The sequence below is a fragment of the Penaeus monodon genome, chromosome 25, assembly GCF_015228065.2.
Source record: "Penaeus monodon isolate SGIC_2016 chromosome 25, NSTDA_Pmon_1, whole genome shotgun sequence".
NCBI lineage: Eukaryota > Metazoa > Arthropoda > Malacostraca > Decapoda > Penaeidae > Penaeus > Penaeus monodon.
The window spans coordinates 34,511,758-34,512,022 of record NC_051410.1 but is presented as its reverse complement, the minus strand read 5'-3'; the positions used below and the strand labels follow the sequence as shown (position 1 = coordinate 34,512,022).

General features: G+C 44.5%; 1 protein-coding gene across 1 annotated transcript in view; it reads right to left on the bottom strand.

The window, feature by feature from the left end:
* Positions 1-265, bottom strand: part of LOC119589372 — a 40,452-nt gene that overhangs the window by 37,757 nt on the left and 2,430 nt on the right. The gene's annotated exons all lie outside the window — the stretch shown is intronic.

Genomic DNA, 265 nt, shown 5'->3' with positions numbered 1-265 from the left:
ATGGCACGTAAACCCATTATCGTACGCTATTTGCCCATTTTGAACTGAGCAAATCCGGTGTCTTGACTGCCACGCTTCCATCGCATTGTCCGGAAATCAGACAAGGCGATCCGGTGTGGGACGTTCTCTTCGGGCGCCGGTTTTAAGCTATTCTCGGGTCATGGATTTTCAATCGTTTAGAAGCTCTTTATATCCTGTCCGTGGAGTATTTATGGCCAGTTTGTGTGCAATTACCATCAAATTGAATTAACTCAAAATTCTGAAT